Raw genomic sequence first — 26,418 nt, forward strand, 5'->3', positions numbered from 1 at the left:
TCGGAACCAACCAGAAAAGACTATACAGCCAACTAAGAGGGGAAGACAACCACCCAGAAATTCCTGAAGCCGAACCAAGTAAGAGACTCTGGGAAAACATATGGAGCAAATCCAGTATCACACAACAAACATGCCAACATGGCTCCAGGAAGTCAGGTAAGAAGAAACAGGAAGAATAAAACAAAGATTCACAGAGATCACGACAGACACAGTCAGACACCAACTAAAGAAAATGCCAAACTGGAAAGCCCCAGGTCCGATAAAGTCCATGGATACGGCTCAAAAACTTCAAGGCCCTACACCCACGAATAGCAGAACAACTCCAGCATTGTATCTCAAATCACCATGCACCCAAATGGATGACCACAGGAAGAACATCCTTAGTACAAAAGACAAGAGTAAGGGAAATATAGCCAGTAACTACAGGCCTATCACCTGCCTACCAATAATGTGGAAGTTACTAACAGGTATCATCAGTGAAAGGCTATACAACTACCTAGAGGAGACAAACACCATCCCCCACCCCAACATATGGAGCAATCCAGTATCACACAACAAACATGCAACATGGCTCCAGGAAGTCAAGGAAGAAGAAACAGGAATGAATAAAACAAAGATTCACAGAGATCACGACAGACACAGTCAGACACCAACTAAAGAAAATGCCAAACTGGAAAGCCCCAGGTCCCGATAAAGTCCATGGATACTGGCTCAAAAACTTCAAGGCCCTACACCCACGAATAGCAGAACAACTCCAGCATTGTATCTCAAATCACCATGCACCCAAATGGATGACCACAGGAAGAACATCCTTAGTACAAAAAGACAAGAGTAAGGGAAATATAGCCAGTAACTACAGGCCTATCACCATGCCCTACCAATAATGTGGAAGTTACTAACAGGTATCATCAGTGAAAGGCTATACAACTACCTAGAGGAGACAAACACCATCCCCACCAACAGAAAGGCTGCAGAAGGAAGTGTAGGGGCACAAAAGACCAGCTCCTGATAGACAAAATGGTAATGAAGAACAGTAGGAGAAGGAAAACCAACCTAAGCATGGCATGGATAGACTATAAGAAAGCCTTCGACATGATACCACACACATGGCTAATAGAATGCCTGAAAATATATGGGGCAGAGGAAAATACCATCAGCTTCCTCAAAAATACAATGCGCAACTGGAATACAATACTTACAAGCTCTGGAATAAGACTAGCAGAGGTTAATATCAGGAGAGGGATCTTCCAGGGCGACTCACTGTCCCCACTACTCTTCGTAGTAGCCATGATTCCCATAAAAGTACTACAGAAGATGGATGCCGGGTACCAAATCAAGAAAAGAGGCAACAAAATCAACCATCTGATGTTCATGGACGACATCAAGCTGTATGGTAAGAGCATCAAGGAAATAGATACCCTAATCCAGACTGTAAGGATTGTATCTGGGGACATCAGGATGGAGTTTGGAATAGAAAAATGCGCCTTAGTCAACATACAAAAAGGCAAAGTAACGAGAACTGAAGGGATAAAGCTACCAGATGGGAGCAACATCAAACACATAGATGAGACAGGATACAAATACCTGGGAATAATGGAAGGAGGAGATATAAAACACCAAGAGATGAAGGACACGATCAGGAAAGAATATATGCAGAGACTCAAGGCGATACTCAAGTCAAAACTCAACGCCGGAAATATGATAAAAGCCATAAACACATGGGCAGTGCCAGTAATCAGATACAGCGCAGGAATAGGGGAATGGACGAAGGCAGAACTCCGCAGCATAGATCAGAAAACCAGGAAACAAATGACAATACACAAAGCACTACACCCAAGAGCAAATACGGACAGACTATACATAACACGAAAGGAAGGAGGGAGACTACTAAGTATAGAGGACTGCGTTAACATCGAAAACAGAGCACTGGGGCAATATCTGAAAACCAGTGAAGACGAGTGGCTAAAGAGTGCATGGGAAGAAGACTAATAAAAGTAGACGAAGACCAGAAATATACAGAGACAGGAGAAAGACAGAAAGAACAGAGGACTGGCACAACAAACCAATGCACGGACAATACATGAGACAGACTAAAGAACTAGCCAGCGATGACAATTGGCAATGGCTACAGAGGGGAGAGCTAAAGAAGGAAACTGAAGGAATGATAACAGCGGCACAAGATCAGGCCCTAAGAACCAGATATGTTCAAAGTACGATAGACGGAAAATAACATCTCTCCCATATGTAGGAAGTGCAATACGAAAAATGAAACCATAAACCACATAGCAAGTGAATGCCCGGCACTTGCACAGAACCAGTACAAAAAGAGGCATGATTCAGTGGCCAAAGCCCTCCACTGGAGCCTGTGCAAGAAACATCAGCTACCTTGCAGTAATAAGTGGTACGCGAGCACCAACCTGAAGGAGTGATAGAAAACGATCAGGCAAAGATCCTCTGGGACTATGGTACTCAGAACGGATAGGGTGATACGTGCAAACAGACCAGACGTGACGTTGATTGACAAAGTCAAGAAGAAAGTATCACTCATTGATGTCGCAATACCATGGGACACCAGAGTTGAAGAGAAAGAGAGGGAAAAAAAAATGGAAAAAATGGATAAGTATCAAGATCTGAAAATAGAAATAAGAAGGATATGGGATATGCCAGTGGAAATCATACCCATAACTCATAGGAGCACTAGGCACGATCCCAAGATCCCTGAAAAGGAATCTAGAAAAAACTAGAGGCTTAGTGAAGTAGCTCCAGGACTCATGCAGAAGAGTGTGATCCTAGAAACGGCACACATAGTAAGAAAAGTGATGGACTCCTAAGGAGGCAGGATGCAACCCGGAACCCCACACTATAAATACCACCCAGTCGAATTGGAGGACTGTGATAGAGCAAAAAAAAAAAAAAAAAAAAAAAATAATAATAATAATAATAATAATTTTCTTTGTATCTTGTATCTTTGAAACAGCTCACGTTCATCCATGTCAGATTTCTTTCGGTATTTCAAATATAACATCAACAATGGCGTCCCTATTCATCCACTGAATAAAGACCATATTCGTTTCGCATCCTCGAAATATAAAGAGAGTTGAGAAAATGGTCCAGTTTACCCTCCCCTTTCTACAACTCTTCATTAAAAACAAAATGATTATGCATGCCGCATGGGATGACTCCAAACCACGTAGCAGCATAGAGAAAATGTCTTAGTTTGACTTTTTTCATTTCTGATATTCTTCTTTACGAGAGAGAGAGAGAGAGAGAGAGAGAGAGAGAGAGAGAGAGAGAGAGCGAAGCTGGAAACCAATCTCAGTCTCGCCAAAAGCTAAAAGGATGTCTTTAAAAAGAGTAGATATGAAACCAATGAGAAGGCAATGCAGCTGAAATAAAAAATTAATTTCTTTCTATAGGGTGGGGGGTTGGGGGTTGGTTTGCGGGGTAAGATAATGGGGGGATAGGTCACGGAAACATCACACGACAACTGGAAATTCCAGGGGCCTCGATGTCGTGGCTTATTTCAACATAACTGAATAGACTTCGAAGGGCATTATGTTCAAGAAAACAACTGTGGTCCTTAAATGTGTCCATATGGCGTACATGACTAAGCTTAAATAAGAAAAGACTGCTCCAAACGGATACTACTCAAACTGTCAAGCTTTTCGTTCTGAAGATTTGGTATATTTTTTAATTTTCGAAGTCTTTGCGTGCTTTCATCAAGATGTTGCACAACGCATTTTCAGGGACATCATTCTCTGGTGACGTTGTGATTTTTTCTGCTTTATGAACTTCGTTGCCTAGTCACTATATCCTAAAAATTATGACTAGGATATCTACGAATAGCATTTTTTCTTATACATTTATTTTGTGATTGTAAGATCGCTTATAATTTCAGCCAAAGATAGAGTGAGTGAGGATCATTTGCCAGCGAAATAAAATCTTAATGATACCGTTCTCTGAAATCTGTGGCGCAAAAATAAGTTAGTACGAGGACGTAAGGATAATTCCTAGATGATAAACGAGCACCCTATCGCTGCTGCGTGAGCTTTCTCATCCTGCTTGATATTTTTCACGCCGGCAAATTTGTAATAATAACGACTTTGAATTCATCCTTTGAACACAGCTGCGTCTTGATCGTGACTAAAGAGATAATAAGTGTACCTGTATTCATCTGCAAAGAACACGTCAGCTAATCTATTTGATTCAAAAAAAGAGGAGAAAGGTCTCTCTCTCTCTCTCTCTCTCTCTCTCTCTCACACACACACACACACACACACACACAGACTTCCTCTCTCTCTCTTTCCTCTTTCCCTTTCGCTGTCTGTCGTGAGAACAGCAGCAAGAGAATGATGGAGTGTAAAGTTACCCAGCGATGCGAGTCTTCGGGAGGAACAGTTACGTTCCTCCTTCTGTAAACAAGGAGAGGAATTTCTACCTCTTTGTGATTAATGACAGGACTCGAGCTATTTCTCGGTTCGGTGTTTGTTTGGCCATTTTTTCCGCAATAGATTGCGCATGACTGTGCGCTCGCTCGCGGATGAGTGAATGACTCCCGTGGCTTGGATGGATTAGTTTTATGAGGATTCATTGAATGGATGGATGGTGGTTCCGAGAGGAAATTCAACCATGTATATACATATATATATATATATATATATATATATATATATATATATATATATATATATATATATATATCATAATAAAAGGAGCCCATAAAAACACAAAATAGAGAAAAAGTACTATATTTCAGAGACTGCTGTCTCCTCTTCAGGTAGATGAATGAGAAAAGTTTACAGAAAAGGTGGTATTTATACCAAGAGGTCCATCCACAAACAAGCCATTTTAAGTCACCCGCCCCCGCTGATAATCTTCCTCTAATCTTCTTAAGGGTTGGTTGAATGAAGACGTTGTCGATCGTGTTTGAATTCCATCCTCCTTTTGAGATGTTCTTACCTGCCTCTCTTTTATTAAGGCCGATTCCATCATTTGACTCTTGTACCGGCAGTTGCTGCTATAAATTACACGTGGACAAATTCCAGTTTATTCTATGGTTATGTTCATTTATATGGTTGAAAAGAGCCGAGTTCTGTTGTCCATACCTAACTGACCGTTTGTGTTGTATTAATCTCTGGGGAAGGGATTTACCTGTAAATCCGATGTAAGATTGGTCACAGTCTTGGCATGGGATTTCGTATACCCCAGAGTCCTTTGGAGATGTCTTTTGTTGGACGTTAATCAGGGATTTGGCTTAGGTGTTTGGGTAAGTAAATACAAAAGGGTTCGATTTTCCGAGGTTGGTTATTCTCTTAATCGTGTCCAGGTGGGGAATTATTATTTTATTGTTGGGTGTATCTCTGGTCTTGTCTTTAGGGGGTCGGTAGAAAATTACGTTAGCTTTGTGAATTGCTTTCTCAATTATATGGTCAGGATATTTTAAAGACGAAAGTTGCTTGCGAATTAGTTCAAATTATTTTTCCAGGAATTCTGGGGAACAAATTCGTAAGGCTCTTAAGAACAAGTTACTAGCTACACTATTTTTGATAGAAATGTCATGATAGCTAAAGTAGTGAATGTATGAAAGTGAGAACGTTGGTTTTCTGTATATGGTAAATTTGTATTCTGTCCGTATCTCTGATTATTAAAACATCAAGAAAAGGAATTTTGTTGTCTGTTTCCCACATTCAACTTTAAATTTGATGCTGGGCACTAATGTGTTAATTTCGAGAGGAATTCATTGAAATTGCCCCACCTATTATCCCAAATGTTTAGGATATCATCCACGTATCTCATCCACAGCATGTTTTTGGGTTTTATTGCATTTATTACTGTAGTTTCAAAGTATTCCATGTACAGATTGGCTAGGAACAGGACTTAAAGGACTACCCATACTACACCCGAATTTTTGCTTGTAGAATGATTCCCTGAATGAAAATATGTTATTAGATGCACATAATTCAACTAGCTTTATTATTAGGGGGCTAATTTTACCCTTAAAAACTGAAGAACGTCCTGTACTGGTACTTTAGTGAACAGGAATCTACATCAAGGCTTAAAAGTTTTATGTTGTGAAGTGGTATATGTGCTTCTCTGAATTTGTGACAAAATCTTCCGAATGTTTAATGTGACTGGGAGAAAAAGTGCCTAAAAAAAAAAGGGCGGGAAAGGAGGCCAGCTAACCATTTAGAAATTTTGTAATTGAAAGCACGGCACATGAAACGATGGGGTCTGAATGGAAGATTGTCTTTGTGAGTTTTGGGAAGGCCATAAAAATAGGGTAATTTAGGATTAATTACTTTAAATTTCTCTAATAGGTTCAATACTCTTTTTGTTTTTGTCTTTGCCAATTAATCTTACTTTCCGAAAAAATTCTGTTGGGGAACGTTTTGGAGGGGATTTTTCGTCAGTTTTTCGTATGTGTTTTTTGTGTCGCTAAGGAGCTGGTTGATTTTTTCAAGGTAGAAGTCTTTGTCCATTATTACGATTTTGCCGTCTTTGTCGGATCTACTTATTATAACATCTAACTTTTTTAGCGAGTGGATGGCTATCATGAATCTGCGGGGAACAGGATATTTCTTATGTAAGTCAGTTAAAGCATTTAGTAACACTCCTTTTAAACATATCTCTTCACGGTTGAAGTTTTTGTCAGATATGAATTTATCAAAAGCCACTATGAAGTCTACTAGGTTGTTTTTGCGGTCTGGCATAAGGGCAAAGGATAAGCCTAAATTTAAAACTAAATGTTGATTTACAGTAAGGGGGGTGTTGGATAAGTTTAAAACTTTGTCTTGTTGCTCAAGATTATTCCATGCACTATTGTCTATTAGGTTATTTAACTTGCGTAGAAGTCTGTTGGAATGAGTCACGCTATTATAGGCAGCAATGTCGGAACAGAGCCTTACGAATTTGTTCCCCAGAATTCCTGGAAAAAGGATTTGAACTAATTCGCAAGCAACTTTCGTCTTTAAAATATCCTGACCATATAATTGAGAAAGCAATTCACAAAGCTAACGTAATTTTCTACCGACCCCCTAAAGACAAGACCAGAGATACACCCAACAATAAAATAATAATTCCCCACCTGGACACGATTAAGAGAATAACACCCCCTCGGAAAATCGAACCCTTTTGTATTTACTTACCCAAACACCTTAGCCAAATCCCTGATTAACGTCCAACAAAAGACATCTCCAAAGGACTCTGGGGTATACGAAATCCCATGCCAGGGACTGTGACCAATCTTACATCGGATTTACAGGTAAATCCCTTCCCCAGAGATTAATACAACACAAACGGTCAGTTAGGTATGGACAACAGAACTCGGCTATTTTCAACCATATAAATATATGTATATATATATACATATATATATATATGATATACGTATATATGTATAATATTTATATATATATATATATATACGTATAAATGTATATAATATAATATATATATATATATTAAAGCGTGCATGTGTATTTATGCATGTGTACTGATAACCTTTACAGGATATGTATGTAATTAAAAAAGCAATTACAAATGCACATATGGATGCACGCGCGCAGACACAGACGCATACACACATACATATGTAATTGCTCCCAGACAATTGACCCCATAAAAAACCGCCACTTGGACAATTAACCCCCTTTACACATAAGTTTCAAAAACAGCTAATTAGTTCTCAGTCATTTAGAAAATAGTTGCAGACAGTTTCATCCGAAATAAATAAATAATTCTCTAGGAAATTGTCGTTAATTACATAATCGCTAACTGTCTGGATATGAACAAAATGTTGAGATCTTAAATACATGCCAACGACTAGTCTGAATTCAGTAGTTTAAGAAATAGTTGCAGGCACTCTCCGCTATAAATAACCGAATATTGAAGAAATTATTACTAATTACATAATTACCGCCTAGATAAACAAGTGTTTATAAAGAAAATTTTGAGATAGTAAGTAGCAACAAGCTAGTGTCTTATCAGAGTTCAATCTTGAGCTGATCAGTGCATCTACATTTAAACCTCTCTCTCCAGTAATAAATAGAATATATTCAATCACTCATCATAGAGTTCGCCCAAAGTGAACGCGGTAGAATGGAGCTTATTTATAAATGATTACATCTCTGTGCTGCAGAAAGAATTGGCTTATAATGTTGTGTGTTATGAATGTGAGAAACGTCGGCATTGAAACTGTAAAGACAAAGTTAAAGTCTGTGGAAATGAAGTAGCTGGTCATGTGAATGATCACACCCATGCTGCGCTAGCGGATGCGGGGCGGGGGCGGGGTGGGGACGCCATCTGGGCACGTACCCGCCCACCCCAACTGGAAAATAACGACAAAATAATAATATTGAAGATTTAGATAATAATAAAATAAACGAGAAATATAAAAATGGGGAAAAAATCTTTGATAGAAATAATACAATATTGAGAAAAATAATAATAATAATAATAATAGTACACTATTTCTATATCGTAGATATACACACAAATTGGTGCGCCTTCCCCGCCCTACCCCCCATAATAATTTTCTGGATCCGCTAGTGCCATGCTTGCAATAGACATAATATGCCCCCAAGAAGTCTTGTTTGTACGGCAGGAAATAAGGGGGAAAGCTATTGGCACTTAAGAGGCAGCACAGCAAAACATGATCCATACAATTCAATCAAAATCTAATGGCGCCTCAACCAACTACCACCTCGCTTGCAGGACATCCACACCCCCTACCCCTACACGGAAACGTCTTCTAGATTCTAGTGTCAGAATAGCAAACAGCGTACAAGACTTCGAGAACCGCTATGTGTTGGACTTTTTGAAATGATATATTGCCCACAATTTATCATTTTAGTACATTAAAGAATTGCTTTCCGATAGTTTTACGAATTGCACATTTACAATTTTAAGTATGTATTATCTTTTAGCATGCATGGATTGTTGAAGAATTCTTCTTAAAGTGTAAGTTTTAATATTCCTATTTCATTCAAGAATTCATAAAGGATAACAAAATAAAGCGTTAGTTTTATTGGTTTTAGTAGTACTGGTATCCCCTTTTTTTTTTTTTTTTTTTTTGTCCGGGAGTAGTTATCCTCAATATCAAAAGAGCCTCTTTTGCATTAACGGCTGTAATCCACAAAATAATATTTTCAATCGTTTATGAATGATATATGAAAACAAGAGTCTGATTTTTAGTCATGGGCGGAATTCGACTGGTGTTAGTGTTTCCTAATCATGCAAAAACTTGATCAATATAAATTTTTTTAAGCAGATAACCGTAAATAAGCATTTTCAGTTGTTGAGACGAGAATACAGAAGATTTGGTAGGTAAGACACTTTCCCGTTCTCGTAAACTGGACGAAGCTTTATTGAGAATATTTCTCAAGGTATGAGTTAAAGAAGAACATCTGGTTTGTCATCGAAATAAATCATCTTCATAAATACGCTTGACTGGATGCCTCCCATCTGTGGTGGCGAAAAAAATCCCCATTCAGGAAAATAACGAACCTTAAGATGATATCGAATTTTATTTAGATAAGATCCACATATTGCCGCAGTTCAAAGGACCTCAGCGGAACATCTGGCGCTGACGTTTACGGGATTTGATCCTCGCTACATTAATCGCTTTCGAGGTTTGATTTCGTCGGCGTTTTGAGATCGTTCCTTTACTACGACTCTCGTATTAACTTCACCGCTGCTTTTGGCTCGATAAATGAATTGCCTTCGTCTCCCTCCCTTCCTCCCTACCCTGCAAAAAAGCTAATAAACGTCAGGGAGCGGAAACGTTTACTGCGATGTGATTTCATGCTACGACAACCGTGAACATTCTCTCAGCCACTCAATAACGAGGAAAACGGCCCCTGTGGACAATAACACAGTTGGGAACAAGAGGGAAATGAAACCTTCCCTCAGTCAGGGCGTACAAAAAAAAAATTGCTCAGGAGATAAAAGAGGAGAATAATGACAAGGATTCTGGGGAGGTATAGCATATTAGTAGATGTTGCGAAAGAGCCCAAGACTATTACGGTCCCAAACTGCGGTGTCTGTAGAGGAACGTTCCGCGGGAAACGTGATTGGCAATGATGACTGGGATTTGGAAAATGATGGTGGTGATGAGAATCATCATGATAGTGTTGATGGTAGTGTAGGTAGGGCTGACAGGTGGAGATGAAAGTGATAATAAATAAATGCCTGGACTCGCGGAAAAAAAGACCATTAGTGAAGTGACTGCGAAAAAAATCACAACAATGTATTATGAAAAATACCGTGAAGTTTTTGAGCGAATTAACGGCGGATTTTCTGATTTTCCATGTATCAAAACTCCGAAAAGTTAGTTTACAAACTGCTGAGCATTTTTCGAATAAAATGGATAGGAAAAAGAAAGTATTGGGAACAGAAAAGATGTGTATATCATTATGCAATTCCTTGATAACTTAAAAGTCGTATTTCCCTTGCTGGTTAACATGATTCAACAGCAAATTGATTAAGCCTATAATAAGCCAAATTCTAGCTGTCGTAGACAGAATGCATTTTCAAATACTGTGTTCACGACTGACTAGTGATTTTATCCTCAACAAATTGCTGAAGAAAATGAAGCCAGGAAATAGGAATTTCTTCCGACTACAGTTTTAGGCAAAAGATAAAAGGAACAGAAAACAACATTTGAAGTTAGAGGTAATTTCTCGAGATTGTCGACGTCAATGACCCTTTTCCCTGCGACGCTCACTCATGGTTGCGGGTTAACCGGTCAATTTCGAGATTTCTCTCTCCCGCGATAGGCTAAAAGAACTGGGCGCTTTCTAGCTGAGAATTACTGGAGAAAAGAAGGTGACCTGTTTATGACTGAGGAGCAAAATTGACCTAATTAAAAGCAGTTCATTGCTTACGTCAGTGTTACGGTATTTCTAATTCTTACATTTTTATGCGTGGGCTTTTGAAACCGTAGGCACAAGTTTATAAAGATATACGACTCTCTCTCTCTCTCATATATATGTATATATATATATATATATATATATATAGATATATATATATATATATAATATATATATGTGTGTGTGTGTGTGTGTGTGTGTGTGTGTGTGTGTGTGTGTGTGTGTGTGTGTATAAAGTTAGAGAAAGAGGGTGAGTGTTAGATTCCAGTCTTTAGCCAGTCACATTAACCCACTAACTACAAAATAGATTATTCTTGCCTTGGGCCAATAATGTGGCAGTGGAATTTGACAGACAATTATTCAAGAATCCTCGATTGCTTGGGAATCGAATAGGCCCTCTAGCTGAGGGTTTTTAAAATAAACATCCTACGTAATTACCTCAGTCACAATTCCTTCTTAATCCCTCAACCGGAACATGAACAAATGTTTGAAGGATTACCCAATTCAGAACTGGCTAAGCCTGTTGTAAGTTGCCGTTAGAGACTCCATTGTTGCGGAAAACAGCCGACCAAACCGTGTGAGGCTGAGGCAGTATTTGAATTTCTAACAAGACTCCTGGTTTTGGGTCGAGGCCTGACGAATGTAGTTCTCGAATCTGATGCTGATGAGCTTTCTTGTATTCTCCCAGGGTAAAAATGATCTCTGATGGAGCCCATAAATTTTAGATATTTCTTCTTAATATCTACTCGACGAACTTTCATTTAGCTTTCGTCTACTAGCCTTCTAGTTGTCTTATTGACCTGAATCTTTATTCATTAATATTTACTTGCATATTATACATTAAAGTATCGTCTAACCTTTCACCGGGGAAGAAAACTATTAGTTGTGAACCTGTCACCTTAATGGTCAGGAATTTAAGCAGAGAACTCACTGGTTCTTTAACCGTTCCAGTCTGTCCTCCAGCACCACGGGGCTCGAGTTGGCCCTTCGTTTAAATTCCCAACAACCGGCCAACCCGAACCAGGTAAACGTCAGGTGTGTCCTCGGGGAAGTAGCGGAACTAGGCTACTCCGAGGGTCTTGTCCAAAAAGGGGTCGATAGACAAACTCCAGATCTATCCTTAGGGGAAGTAGCGGAACTAAGTTACTCCGTGGAGGACTGCGTCGGAGGGATTGGATAGATAAACTCTATATCGATCCCTTGGGGAAGTAGCGGATCTAGCTTACCTGGAGGACGCATAAACTCGAGATTCTGTCCTTAGGGAAGTAGCGGGACTGGGGAGGGACTATCCACTATCCCGAGGAGAGCGAATTGATGAATAGGATGCAGGTGGCAAACGCTAGACAGGTTATGAGAAACCATTTTCCAAGACGTGATAGTTCGACTGACTGACCATATCTGATGGGAGTATAGACTAATTATTTAGAACGTAGAATTAAAGGATTTTTGGAGAAGAAAAGATAAAGAAGCATTCATTGGGCCTGTAGGGAAAAGGTTTTGGAAGCATGAAAAATAAAGATGCATCAAAAATATAATTCATAAGAGAGTTGAAAAATTATTTATTCCTGATTAAGAAATCATTTTTTTAAACATTTCATTTTGGAAACAAAACCATTGAGAAGATATAGCTGAAAATCTAATTTATTGGAATATGAGACAATTAGATATTCCGGATCTTAAACATGAAGAACCACCTTACCGCTACGATCAATGCTTAAAAAGTGGGATGACGCAGTAAGGACATGGGTATAATCGGGGTGTGGGGTTCAGTTACCCTTACCGTAAAGTGGGTACTGCCCCGCAGGACAAGGTAGTTGATTTGGCCATTGACCTTCTTTTAACAGTTAACCAGTCGCCGGAAGGGAACGCCAAATGAGAGAGAGAGAGAGAGAGAGAGAGAGAGAGAGAGAGATTTTAGATCATACATGGAAAGCATGCGAGTGCACCAATCATCAGACAACATAACTGGAATAAATTGAAACGCAACAAAATCGATTTGAAGGCTCCAAAATTATCCTTGGATTAAAAAAAAATTGTCATAAGAATACTTCACAAAAATGGGATGTTAGAGAAAAAAAAGCATTAGGTAAAACAGATATATGAACCTGAAAATTCAGAGGTGACACGTAAAACTTGCATCACAGAGTGCCAATGAGAACACTCCCAGCCATCTAAATGACAGAAATATACCATGAAATAAAAAAGAAATGATGCTCGTTTTCATCCATTTATCTTGTGATGGAAGTGTTATTTATCTTTTTGTTATAGTAAGTTAGCAGATACTTTGGTTTCAAAGCATACATTTCTGAGGCATTAAGTATTTTGACATATTCCATATTTTGAGTTAAATGAATCACAATCATAGCATATACCATGGTTACGTAATATTCTATTCCAATTTATCCAGCAGTAACCATACTTTACACGCTAACCCCATCTGCCGTTTACTTACTTGCCTTAAAAGGGTGCCTGTAAGAGTCTACCCAGGCTGGCATTATCCTTGGTCGTTGGAATTGAACCTATTGTGGTAGTAAAAGGACAGTCCGACAGACAGATCTTTCAGTTGTCATTAGGATAGCGGAGTGTATTGCAGTTTTCATTGACTGTGATCTTCAGTCCTTAATTGGTAAAAATCTGTTCTTTATATCGGTTTATTTTAATTGCTTATTATTTTGCATACTGCTTTTGCATATATCGTGCTAGTTATCTTTAGCTTTCGTTATTTTCCACTGTTAATCTTGAGGGGCTTCGGGACATGAATGCCCTTAAACATTACAGTTTCGCTAAACCTTATTGCTTCGCCTCTAACCTTTTAACTTTCTTTTTTTTCAGATTGCTGCGACATCTGTGAAAAAGACTGCCGACATCCGAAAACTTCGTTGGTAACTATTTTCTTAAATCAGAATCTCGAGGTAAGACGCTTTCCTCTTTTGGTATTTTATTAACTAAACTAAATGCAAGCTCAACCTCCCCTCCTCAGGGGCGGTGCCCCTGAACGGGGGAGGATTCTTTCTGGCGTGCGGTAGATTTTTTTCTACCGTACGTCGAGAGAGGGAGCTTGCATTTAATTTTTTTTCTATTTCTTTCAAAAGAACCTCTCTTTAGTAACTTGTAAGCTTAGAATATCATATGTTATGATACAAACTGGCAGCTTAACGGATGATGTGTAAAGTTAATTTTAAGTTTAACCTTAAAAGAGTTTTTTCAGTCTTTAATATTGAAACAGTCATTACAGTTTTGAGAGCTAGTTTTAACTACTTTCCTGTAAATAGTTAATATTGCAAAGGTTTTATCATTATCGGGTTCAGCATAACTAATTTTTACATTAAGACTCATGCTAATCATTTTTCTCTCTCGTTGCAGGTTTCTGTAAAGCAGCAACCTATACTGAACAAGCAAATGTGATTGACTTGTGAACTGGCTAGAATGGAAGCTCCTGCATGTGACTGTAGCCTTCGGTTACTACTTTCTAAGCCTCGATCAAACTGACCTGTTCGATCTGCTTTCATCCTAAATGTGTTTTACCTACTTTGTTGGTCCCCTAGATCTTTAACGTTAGCACGAACTCTAAGCTGTGCTAATTTCAATTCCTACTTTGTGTAAAGCTTCTTAAGAACTATGTAGTTAATTAGAATGGGGGAGGTAGTACTGTAGTTGTGTAACTAATAAAAATTCATAGCTACAAACTTCAGAGTTTATGCAGCCATCAGAATCCACTCTAGTTTGTCTAGAAATCACTAATGGTGAACGGTGTAATCCAAATACTCTTCTGTCCGTAGTAAGCTTGACCTGGATGTTCAGTTACTGACTTGCGGACAGATTAGCTATTTCAGTGTTTAATTAAATCCTTAATTTATAACAGTTATGGTAATGAGAATAAAATCTAATTTCTGAATCATAAACCTAAATTTCTACTCCCATGAAGACTTTAATCGCTTAAAAGAAAATGTAACTTTAACACCGTTCTCCTTAAAGAAACCAACTATGGCATGATTTAGATTTTGTTAATGTCGGTCATGGTAAATGAAATGCTTGGCAAGCTGGTTTCTAAAGCTAAAATGTTTTGGTAGATGCTAGAGGCAAGATAGCTCACAATGTAGGTTTTTTGCTCTAGAACTATTCTGCATCGGGTATAAATTAAGTGTCAATTTGTGTATAACCCTATTGAGTATAATACGGGTTCGTAGCTTTATCCGTTAAATCATCGTTACATGGACAACGTAAATTGGAGGGGTAGGCTATTCGCTTAAGTTCAGAATTTTAGTGATAGTTGAAAAGCTGCTTAATCCATGAAACCTGATAGTTGAGGTACTCTTGATCATTCAAAACTGTCCTGGAGCAAAGAGTTCTGACCAAAGTATATTAGGATCTTATGGAAAACAGAGATGTTAGTGGAAAATCAGGTTGTGTCGATAGTTTGGTCTTTGAAGAAACCTGGTTTCTGTTCCCTTCAAATCGGCTTAATGTATAAATTAACAGGCAATAACAAGATTCTTCACCAATATTTGCACCTCGTGGGATGCACTTTGGTCATTACTTAAGGTTCCTTGCTGCGGGCCGAAGCTTGCTGCGTCCCTTCAGCCCCTAGCTGCAATTCCTTTCATAACTTTTACCTTACCTCTGTTCATATTTTTCTTCAATCTTTCTTTGCACCCTCTCCTAACAATTGTCTCATGGTGCAACTGCGAGGTTCTCCTCCTGTTCTACCTTGAAAACCGTCCTACTATCAATTATCGTTTTAGCGCTGAATGACTCGGGTCCCAGCGCTTGGTCATGGGCCAAAATTCTATTTTTTGTTCCATTCCATTGACTATCTATATAAGAGGACGTAGTTGTTTGCTGGACTTCTACAGTAATCTTTATCTCATTATGAAAGCTGCTAAACGATTTTTAAACTGGCTTTCTAGTAACAGTACAACTGTCAATAACACCCATTAAAAGTATCAGCTGCAGCTGTAGTAGTTAAAGTTATGATGGTAGTGGTAATAGTGCTTTCCTAACCGAGTGCTAATAAATTTGACAAAACGCTGAATGACCTCGTGGGTCTCAGCGCTTGGCCTTTGGCCCAAATTTTATGATTCAATCCAATCCAACTTGTGGAATCTTACAGGAATCTTACATCTGACAGTTGAAAGACACATTTCTATCACAAAGAGCTACGACATTCATAACTGTATTATTGAATACCGATCCAGCGATGGCATAATTATGCTGACAGTCATATTATTCATGAAACTTCGTCACCGTGAAAATCCCCATTGTCTATCACTGAAAGCAAAAGACCAGAACTTAGAATAACGTTTTCCTGCGTCGGCCATTCGATGTAGGTCACACACTGTAACGTTCAGAGAAGAATACCGTAAGTGGAATAGTGGGGAATGTTTGAAGTGGCGATGGTCACACTTGTCCAACAAGGCACTGTTTGCATTGGCTGCAGGAATGACGCTCGTTTACGTGGCGCCAGTCCGTGACGAAACGTTAATTCTTATCAAACGTTATGGAGGGACGGGAGCTATTGTTGCCTGACCATGTCCCAGCTTATTTGAAGTTCCCGGCAGGTGCAGACAAAGACGCATGCTAACAGATTGTTGACATTTACCTAACAATCACTTCCCCGTAGGGGGTTGGTGCCGTCAGCGGACACCGTGCGGAGTCCTGTAGGTATTATTTAAGGCCCTTTGTAGCTACCCTTCGACCCCTAGGTGCAGCCCTTTCATTCCTTTTGCTGTAGCTCCATCTTTATTATATATTTCCTTCCACTCTCTCCTATTAAATGTTTCAGTGCAACTGCAAGGTTTTCCCCTTGTTACACCTTTCCAACCTTCTCTTAATTTCCCTTTCAGAGCTAAATGATCGCATAGGGCCCAGTGCTTGGCCTTTGGCCTAAATTTCATCTTCCATTCCCCCCTACTTGCCAAGTAGGGTTTAATACCGACTTAAGGCCTGTCCACACGAGCGGGCCTGATCGGCGTGCTCCCGGGTTGACGGGCAAATTCTGGGGGCTTACCAAGTTACCAGTGAATCAAGGCCAATAGAATCTATTGGCCTTGCAGTGAATGTTGTCCACACGGGTGAGGCGATGGAGAGGTAGGTGGGCGTGCCCGACGATGCCAGGAATGTGTTCAGTGGGGTAAGATAAACATGGTGCCTACCGCAAAGAAGAAGATATTGTGTAGCATGATAATTGCTTTGTGTGTGATGAAAAAGAAGAGAATATGGTGCAAAGAATGGCTCACTAAAAGAAATGTATATGCTTAATGTACGTCTGCCAGGGTCGAGGGCCAAGGCATCGGGCACCACTATGGTGATTTTGCTACAAAACCCATCGGGCAATTTGACGTTTTGCCCGTCAAGTGTTCCCGTTACAGGGGAAGTCCGCCAATCAAGCCCGGTCGTGTGAACAGACCTTTAGTGGCTGTAGGTATTACTAAAATGTTTGCAGTGAATCTTTTGGCTCTTAGCTGCGCCTACTTTAACTCATTTGCCGCTTCCTTTCTTCCTTCTTGCAGTCCAACGCCCACCTCAGACTCCCTCTCCTTACTGTATTAAACGTTGAATGCCTGAAAGAATCCCAGTGTTTGGCTTGACAGCATCGATTTTATGACGCAAAGCAACAAATACTTGAAAATGGAAGCTGAAGAATCTGTTTTAAGGGAGTCTTACTATATTTTTTGCTCACAAAGATACGCTTATGCAAATATGTTTTATTGCCAATGTAAACATTTTTATTCATATTTTTCTCTAACGCGAATTGTATACGGCTTTTAAAGTTTATATTTGTTTTATTCTACAAATATTTATTCGATTCGAATATTCTCAGTCACTGTAACGCTGAAGGTAATATATTGACCCAAAATAACGAGATCAGAAGTAGATGGAATGAGCAATTTGAGACGGTTCTTGATAGACCAGCCGACAAGGATATACCTCTGCTCAAGAAGATTTGAATATTTATAAAGGTGAGATTAGGCTAGAAGTAGTTAGGGCAATAAAACAGCTAGGGAATTATAAGCCACCAGGAGAGGATGGTTCCGGGAAATGGAGGACAGATTAGTGTTTGTCTTGAAGATGGGTGACGGGATAATACCATTAGGTTGGAAGAATGGTGTGATAATTAAAATTCCAAAGAAAGGAGATCTGAGTAGGTGTGCTAATTGGAGGGGAATCGCTTTGTCACCTGTAGCCTTTAATACTTTCGGTTGAGTATTGTTGAAAAGGTCGGAGCCAGCGGCTGATGTACTTTGAGAGATGAACAGGCCGGCCGGTTTTAGGAAGGGGCGGGGTTGTAGTGATCAGCTCTTCACAGTTAGGCATTTAATGCATCAAGCTCATGAAATGAAAACGTTAAGTCTTTGTTTTTTTATTTTGAAAAGGCCTTTGATAGTGTTTCGAGACGGCCTACGGAAAAAATCATGAAGCCTCATGGAATGCCGGATAAGTTTGCGAGGGTTATGATGAACATGCATTACGGCAAGTATTGTAAAGTGATGTTTGATGGGTGTTTGAGTGATCCTTTTGAAGTTACGTCTAGTGTGATCCAGGTTGGTATTCTGACTCCTCTGTTGTTTGTATTGATCGTAGATTACGTTATGAGAAGGGTCAAAAGAGAAATTGATGCAAGTATACTCTGGGGGAGAAAATGGGAAACTTCTTGACTTTGATTATGCTGATGAGGGATCAGGAAACATGCAGAGTGCTGGATTGTATATTGAGTGAAGGTCGAAAGGTTGGTTTGGTTGATAATAGTGGAAAACTGAAATCATGAATATGAATATTGAAAATGCACAGGATTTTCTAATTGAAGGCATGATAGTAAAACAAGTGGATAGGTTTAAGTACTTAGGTACTTATAGAGATAAGGATGGTCCTCTGAACACAAAATTCATGGACTAGTTGCAATGGGAATAAAAATATTTATTTAGAATAATAAAAATGTTTCTATGAATCAAAATTTATAAGGTAATGGTTAGGAGTTTTTTGATTTATGGGCATAAGTCATGATGCAGTACAATGACTTCGGAAAATAAATTCTTAGCATTTGAAAATAAGGTACTCAGAGGAATATTAGGAATCATATAGAGGGACAGAATATCAGATAACAGATTTAGAGAAGTAACGCGGGTGCAGCAGGTCGATGGGTATGTTAGGTTCTCACGCTGGAAGTGGCTTATAGGCCACGTGTATAGAAAACTGGGAATAGTACGAGATACACCGGATTGGGTTGCCCTTGGTAGAGGAGGTGGAGGCAGGGCAAAGGAGACGTGGTTGAGGACAATGAAGCGGGAAGCAGGAGATGGCTGTTGGGGAGATCTTGAGGTGTTATCCCAGGAGAGAAAGTGGTGGCGTGAGTTCATCGACGCCCTATGCATTCACGAGGGGTGCCACAGGATATGATTGACTATTGATTGATTGATTGTAAAGCTGACCCGCCAAAAAAAAAAAATTCGCATGTACCAAAGAAGGTCGCAGGCAAATTACTTTTTTTTTTTACCTTAATTTTTTCCCCCCTTTTTATAAATTTATTTTTTCTTTTTTATTTTTAGCCTTCGCCTTCTTATACATAGACTTTCACCGGTACATATCGTACAAAGAGATTGCATCCAAGCACAGTTTTGAGCTAAGTTAAAATCAGGATAAGTCATTAATTTTTTTTTGGGGGGCGATGCTCTTTTTCGCTCGCAACCAACCCTCTTGCCCCCTTGTTTGATAACGTCTCTCAGTAGTCTTTACTTCTTCAAAATTTATTTCTTTGCTGGATATCGAACGGTTTTCCGCACTGATAGCAACATACGAAATATTTCTCCTTATTCACCAAAGAACTTTCCCTTAGGTTTTACATCTGAGAGCTGTTGTATTTACTTCCAGTATGCTCGCTCTAGGTTTACTGAGAAATGGCATGTAGAAATGATACACAAGCTTGCTCATGCAAACATACTCATACACACACACACGCGCGCGCACACACACACATATATATTTGTGTACCCATGCATATATGTATGTATGTCTGTCTTTTCGTGTAAGAATAGGGAGAGGGCGAGAGAATCCCTTAACTTGACTGAAACCAGATACCCGGTGAAGTGAAGGACATCAGCATTAGATAGATACTCGTCAAGAAAAAAGAAAAGAAAAAAAAAACAGACACGACTTGCTTCTCCTGGCCCATAGAAAGGTCAAATATTTACCTTTTACCTGACCCTGATACTGGTGAAATATTTTTTCTCCTAGTCTCTGCTATGGATAGGAAGCCTTCAGCTTCTCCACCCCGTAAAGGGGCTAGTGCCGTTGGTGTACCTCACGCTGGGCGCACTGTAGGCATTACTTAAGGTTCTTTGCAGAGTCCCTTCGGCCCCTAGCTGCAACTCCTTTCTATGATTTTACTATACCTCCTTTCATATTCTTTATTTTATCTTACTTTCCATCCTCTTCTAACAATGGTTTCATAATGCAAATGCTAGGTTTGTCTCCTGTTACACCTTTGCAACCTTTTACTATCAATTTCCGTTTTAGCGCTGAATGACCTCATAGGTCCAGCACTTGGCCCTCTGCTTTGATTATATATATATTTTTTATTTATTCTTTCAGCTTGGTGTGGTTTTTATCTTTCCATAAAAAAAAAGTCAGTCAGAGGTCTCGAGGATGTGGAAGATTTCAAGGCAAACCTGATTAACCCTGAACCTGATAACCTTCCCGATTAATCCTACGAGTCTTGAAGGCGAAGATGAGCTCGGAATGTGAATGGAATTCCTTCCCACTTGAATGGCGACTTCAAACTTGAGGTAAAAAAATCATCGCATCATCTTGTAGCTCTCATGATTTCGATCAGTATCATAAAACGTGTGGGAACTACAATAACAACAGCAGTAACCACAATAGCAGCAGCAGAAACAACAACATCAATAACATACTTATCATCATTATCATCATGAAAACCAAAGGAAAGGCAATTTCCCATGATGGGAATAACAGTTCTCGAGAAAAGAAGACACGGGACTGACGATAGAGCAAAAGCACCGAGACTGAACACAAACAAACATGTGATTTCCTCTTCGCTTCTTACGAGGATGCGGTTGTCTCCGAACGATGGAGGTAATAAATCAGAGATAAAACGATATGATAACGATGATCGATCGAGTCCCTGGTGACGTTCAGCCGTGTGGTTTATGAACAATCACAAAATTGTAAACAAGTTGGAGCCTTTGGTAAAAAAAAGACCCTGAAGCATTAGAGAGGCACAGCTATCTCATGTATACGTTGAGAATACTCGAACGTTTAGCAGTATAACTGAAGAGACGTAATTCTGAGTAATGACGAAGAAGGCGAGGACACAAACGGAGAGAAAATGTCTGGCAGTATTTAGCTACGACATATGAGATCTAATTGCAGAGGTTCTTTGTGAGTATCAGAAGACCTCAATTTCTCACTAATCCTCTGCCTCAGTGAACTAAAATCAAGGGCTCCGGAACCTGTCTAATGTAGCTCTGATGATACTGAACAAAGAATAACCTTCACGCAGGCAACTAAAGGGGAGAAATGCTGTCTCATCGGGACAGAACTAAACATTAGTAGTAATCTGATAGTTACTTAAAGCAAATTACACGTCATACTTTCTTGTCTCAGAGTCGACGGTGACTGTCATATGATGATCACTGTGCATTACTGTGATTTCAGATGATGACGAAGCCGGGTTGAACGTCCCCTCATCGAGCTGCCCTTTGAAATAAAATGATATAACGAAAGGAAACGAACAGCAGTATCTCTCTCTCTCTTAAGAAATAAGTTTCAATCTCGGTATGACTTATGTCTAGGAAGAGCAAAAGTGAGAAGGTTGGTTTACGAGGTCAGTGCCGGTCATCTGGGGCCTCCCCAGCGACAGGCATTTGACCCGCCTTGTCCTTCGCAGTTCGTAGGATGCGCCGGACGACATCCTCTCTTTGTCAGGATGTGGCTCCTGCTCACGATTGGGGAAAGAATGCTAATCGCCTGAAATTTTCCCATGGATAATTGAATGCTGTCCCAGACGGTCGTAAAGGATATCGACAAGTTTTTGGAATTTGCAGACGATCGAGCACGTCAGCCAATTTGGGGGACATTGCTACCGAGGGTGATCGTCAAATTCCAAGAAACGCAAAATTTTAAACCCCTTTGGGCACGATATCTTGACAGAGATATTCGCGACTATATTTTCCATGCCGCTAATGGATATTCAACATCAGTAGTGAGGTAGTCCATCAGTGCACCTCACATAGTGCACTGTAGGCATTACTTAAGGTTCCTTGCAACGTCCCTTCGGCCCCTGGCTGCAACCTCTTTCATTCCTTTTACTATACCTCTGTTCATACTCGCTTAATTTCACCAGACTTTCCACCCTCTTCTAACAATTGTTTCCCAGCGCAACTGTCAGGTTTTCTCCTGTTACGCCTTTCGCACCTTCTTACTGTCCATTTCTGTTTCACCGCTGAATGACCTCATAGGTCCCACGCTTCGGCTTTGGCATAAATTCCGTATTCCAATTCTAATGGATATTCAACAAACATTTATATTATAAGCCTTTTCTTATAATATAAATGACCTTTATAATTTAAAGATAGGAATCTATTGCATGAATGCCAGGTATTCTAGACAATATACCAAAATTCAACACCAAAATAGTCACAAAAATATAAATACAACTTCTCTAAATTGAAGGAAATGGGCTCATGAGTAGTCAAGTAATACCCACAGTATTCCTTCTACGAAAACATAATAAATAATAAAGGACAAAAACAGCCAAGTTGTGAATGTCCTTAAAAAAAAAAAAAAAAAAAAAAAAACATTCACGTAGTCTTTCCACTTGATTTGACGAACATGAAAGACAAAGACATTTTTAATTGCAGTAAGGCCAATAAGATTACGTAAAGCTTTTAGCTCATTTTCCCATTTGAAACTTTGACCGATGTTCCATACGCTTCAATGTTCGCATAGTGGATAAAATACATGCAAATATTCTTCCTTCTTCTGGTACAAGTGTATTCAAATTCTAATCGATTTATTTCGTTGCTCGTGGTCTGTAAATTCGTGTTGATGGCATGTTTCTTCATGCACAATACAAATGCAAGTGTAATCCGAACACTAACCAAAATTTTGCCTTTTTAATTGGAAAGGAAATTAGAACAGATACTGGATTCATTCCCACAACTGAAAATTAGATACAGGCAGCACACATACACACACACACACACACACACACACTATCTCTAATTACCAAAAGACTGTATTGCAAAGGCGTACCTTCATGAATGCGCACAAACTCAAGCACATGCGCAGTCGTCATCAGATATAACCAGAAACCTATAGCTATCTTCATAAGCCTGGGAAGTATAATTACGTCCCGTAACCTCAGTGCAAGATGCGCGGGATTGAGTTTGAATGATCCTCTGAAAACCTTCACAAAGTCTTCGTATTATATGACTGCTCTTCTGACTTTCGTAAGGTCGTGTTCAGTCCCACAGGCGTTTCTTGATAAACCTCGATTCCAAATCAAATAACTTCTTGGCAGATTTAGATCTTAGTAAGAGGAAACTGAAGAATCATATCGGCAAACGTTACTTCGTTACCTATGATCTTGAGGTGAATGGGAGAAGTGCATGAAATGAAAGATCTTTACTGACAATAAAGGCGTACATGAAATAGAGATAAAAGATAATGATGATGATGGTGGTGATGATGAGGGAGAGGAGGAGGCGTCCGCGTGAAAAGGAGTAACGCTATGCCTAACAGAGAATCAGAAACGAAATAATTAAAAGAATAAGAATCATATGCGCTATGAATGACGGAAGGGTGAGGAGGCGGATATGAAGAGAGGAAGGCGAAGCAGAGAGTAGAGGTGGGAGGAGGAGAAAAATTAAAAAGAACAAGAGGAAGAATAAGACGAAGAAGAAGAATAAGAAGGGAAGGGGAGCTGCAAGCGTGCGGATAAGACAAGCGGAAAAACGAGAAGAGAAAACGCATATCCATATTAGCGTGTGAGCAGGCGAAGCCATAAGAAGAGGAGATTCATTTGGGGCGGGGCTGGGGGGGGTGGGCTATGGTTGCCTAGGAGGGAGGAGTGATCAAACGACGCTTTCCAAGAGACACGCATCGCTATCCGGGAAGATTGATAAAACCGTCGCGAGGTCTATCATCAACGATGCTGTTAACGGTCAGGGAGAAGGGGAGAGACAGTCACTGAGACCGAATCTGATGTGAGACCGGGTGCCATAACTGTGCAATGGAAATCCAGCCGCTGAGAATATCAGGTAGTGGAGATTTTCGGTTGTTTCTGGGATATATATTTTTTTTTCGGTGGGAGATAGGTACGGAGATAAGGAAGGGATGGGTGGTCCAAGAGCTAGAACATTTGATAAATTGGCAGAACGAGGCAAGACATGCACACACACACGCACACACACACACGCACACACGCACACACACATGCACACACACACACATACATACATATATATATATATATATATATATATATATATATATATATATATATATATATATATGATTATAATCACTTTAGCACGCGATTCATTTATCACACATATCCACAGGTGAAAAATAAGAGACGGGGTGTAGGTTCATCTTCAAGCCATTGACAAAGGACATTAAATTCGAAACTGGTCAGGACCTGCACCCCATCTCTTATTTTTCACCTGTGCATATATATATATATATATATATATATATATATTATATATATATATATATGTGTGTGTGTGTGTGTGTGTGTGCGTGTGTGTGTGTGTGTGTGTGTGTGTGTGTGATAGCTGACCAACCTGGCGCTGCCTGGGAAACCTCTGAAGGACTCAAAAAATCTTTCCTGCACCTATTTTTGCTGGCTGTCCCATTTATCCATGAATAACTGTGCTGACTGTCCCTTTTTATCCAAACATTACTGCTGTTCTGACTATTTATCTGGATATCACTGTGGCGACTGCCCCTTTTATCCAGAAATTACTGAATTAATGCCCCTTTAATCCACAGACTACTGTGGATAAAAATCCAGGTATTTCTATACTGACTGCCTCTCTTATCCATGTGTTACTGTAGTTGCTGTCCTATTTATCCAGATATTACTGCGGTGTCTGTCCCATTTTTCCAGATATTACTATTGTGGCTGTCCATTTTATCCAGGTATTACCCTATTGATTTTCCCAATTATCCAAGTATTACTGTAATGGCGGTCCCTTCTATCCAGTTATTATTGTGGTGATGCTCCCATTTATCTATATATTACTCTACTGACTGTCCCTCTTACATAGCTATTACTATGCTGACTGTCCTTTTTATCGGACATTTTATCCAGGCATTACTGTTGTGGTTGTCCCATCTATCCAGATATTAAACTATCTGTCTCTTTTATCCAGGTAATACTGTGCTGCATGTCCCTTTTGTCCAGGTGTTACTGTGGTGACTGTCCTTTTTATCCAGACATTACTGTGCTGTCTTTCCCTTTTATCCAGGTATTACAGTTCTGACAGTCCGTCGTATCCAGGTATTACTGTGCCGACTGTCCAATTTATCTAGATATTATACTGTCTGTCCCATTTACCTTGGTAATACTGTACTGTCTGTCCCTATTATCCAAGGATTACTGCACTGATTGGCCTATTTTTCCAGTTTTTACTGTGGTGACTATCTAAACCTTATTTCAGAATTATTAAACACAGGAGAGGCATTTTCAACAATATAGTTCTATGGTATCGAGGACATGAAATGTGGTATCATAAACCCGTAGTTTTATCTCTCAGGCAATCAGTATGTTCTATGGAATATTTTTCGTGATAGATTAGCAAAAAATATTTCTTATATATATATATAAGCGATAGCGGTCGTAGAATAGTAATGATGTTGCTGAAAACTTTCTTTGGATACCGGACGCTACTCTTGGATTCTGATAGCTTCTTGTTCAGAACGTAGTCGTCACAAGTATTCTTATAAAGTCTAATAAATGAGATAAATTTACGCAACCAACGTCCTCATTCGACTTGCTTGTACTATTTGCCCGTTGAAATCTAGCGAACGTCATCACACAGGCAATCTGGTATGAGTAGTTTTACTCACACTGTAATAAATGGCAAGTTCGATGTCCTTGATATATCTCTGAAATTATTCAGCGAATTTAACTTAAAACATTCATTGCACGTATATATGTGTATATATATATATATATATATATATATATATATATATATATATATATGATATATATATATATATATATATATATATATATATATATATATATATATATATATATATATATATATCTATATTCATATACATACATACACCAATACACTATATTGCAAAAGAACGAGAACTTATAACGTGCAATGAATGTTTTAAGTTAAATTCGCCGAATAATTTCAGAAGATATATCAAGGACACGAACTTCATTTATTACAGGTGAGTAAAACTACTCATCCAGATTGCCTGTGTGATGAGTTCGCTAGATTTCAAGGGCAATAGTACAAAGCAAGTCGAATGAGGACGTTGGTTGCGTAAATTTATCTCA

At 39.3% G+C, this 26,418-nt stretch overlaps 1 protein-coding gene and 1 long non-coding RNA gene across 5 annotated transcripts in view; one reads left to right on the forward strand and one right to left on the reverse strand.

Annotated features, from left to right (window-relative positions):
• LOC135221988 (leucine-rich repeat and fibronectin type-III domain-containing protein 3-like) overlaps positions 1 to 26,418 on the reverse strand; it is a 112,122-nt gene that overhangs the window by 18,154 nt on the left and 67,550 nt on the right. The gene's annotated exons all lie outside the window — the stretch shown is intronic.
• LOC135222270 (uncharacterized) lies at positions 13,422 to 14,725 on the forward strand. Its single transcript, XR_010316256.1, has 3 exons — positions 13,422 to 13,497; positions 13,704 to 13,783; positions 14,235 to 14,725. It is a non-coding gene; the product is annotated as an uncharacterized LOC135222270 (long non-coding RNA).

The sequence above is a fragment of the Macrobrachium nipponense genome, chromosome 3 (genome assembly GCF_015104395.2).
Source record: "Macrobrachium nipponense isolate FS-2020 chromosome 3, ASM1510439v2, whole genome shotgun sequence".
NCBI lineage: Eukaryota > Metazoa > Arthropoda > Malacostraca > Decapoda > Palaemonidae > Macrobrachium > Macrobrachium nipponense.